Raw genomic sequence first — 1,062 nt, 5'->3', positions numbered from 1 at the left:
GCTGTCCCTCAGTCAGTGGAGGAATCATCACTGAGGGCTTTTGGTTCAGACCTGATGGAAACAGTTTATTGAATGAAAACTCACAAAACCAGTTAGTTTAATTATCTTAAATTTGATGAGACAGATTGAAAAACTAGATGATGTCTTATAGTTGGAAAAACAAATTAAAAATTGACTTTTGTCAAAAATAAACTTTTACAATCTTATCTCAGAGGTAAATAAAAATAGTAAAAAGAAAAATATTTTTATCATGTTTAGAAATATGATGTGACATTATACTGAAGTTTTTGTTGTTTCCCTACCTGTTACTAATAGTGTTGGTTTTGCCATATATGAAAATGCTTCTCCTGTTACTTTTCCCTCAATTCGGAGCTGATACCTTCCAGAATCAGATTCCTTGAGATCATTGATTATGATGCTGCAGTTCTTCTGAGCAACATCCGGTTCCACCAATGACACTCGACCTTTGAACCCAGGCTGAATGTTTTCCTTGTTCTTGTCAGAGTGAAATATCTCTTTAGAATTGTCACATCTGTCCTGATATGATTCACATTTATACCAAATAATATGTTCGGGTGCAAAGAGAGATGTGAAAGCACATGGTATCACAGCACACAGTCCAGCTTCTGCTCTTATTTCACCCTCATTGAAAGCAACACAGTAACCATCCATATGACAGGGGTTTGTCCATTGCAATGCATCTGTTAGTGAGAAAAATAATTAAACTCAGAAATTGTAAAAAAAATATTTCAGTGAAATGAAACATTGTCAAAGTAGTGATAGTTTCTTGTCAATGTTTATACAAATCCGATTCCATTAATAATGTTTTTAAACATTAACCATTAATTTTTCCTTGAGTGATCTGCACATAATAAATGCATTGTAATCATTTGTAAATTACTGATTTCATGTTCATAAATGAGAGGATTCATACATTACCATTGTTAGAAGGGAGAGACACGATTAACCAGATGAAAACAAACATCCTGATTTGAAGCTTGAAACCTTCAGTCCATTCCAAACAGGGAAGAAACTTTAATCCAGGAGTTTCAGAAAAATACT

At 33.5% G+C, this 1,062-nt stretch overlaps 1 long non-coding RNA gene across 1 annotated transcript; it reads right to left on the bottom strand.

The window, feature by feature from the left end:
• Positions 1-31: 31 nt before the first annotated feature.
• On the bottom strand, positions 32-1,053 carry LOC107836446 (uncharacterized). Its single transcript, XR_001662344.1, has 3 exons — positions 940-1,053; positions 303-701; positions 32-51 (listed from the first exon to the last, which is right to left on the bottom strand). It is a non-coding gene; the product is annotated as an uncharacterized LOC107836446 (long non-coding RNA).
• Positions 1,054-1,062: the final 9 nt, after the last annotated feature.

This window comes from Poecilia formosa, unplaced genomic scaffold (assembly GCF_000485575.1).
Source record: "Poecilia formosa unplaced genomic scaffold, Poecilia_formosa-5.1.2 Scaffold59, whole genome shotgun sequence".
Taxonomy (NCBI): domain Eukaryota; kingdom Metazoa; phylum Chordata; class Actinopteri; order Cyprinodontiformes; family Poeciliidae; genus Poecilia; species Poecilia formosa.
Note: the sequence above shows the minus strand (reverse complement) of the source record. Positions and strands in the feature narration are given on the sequence as shown.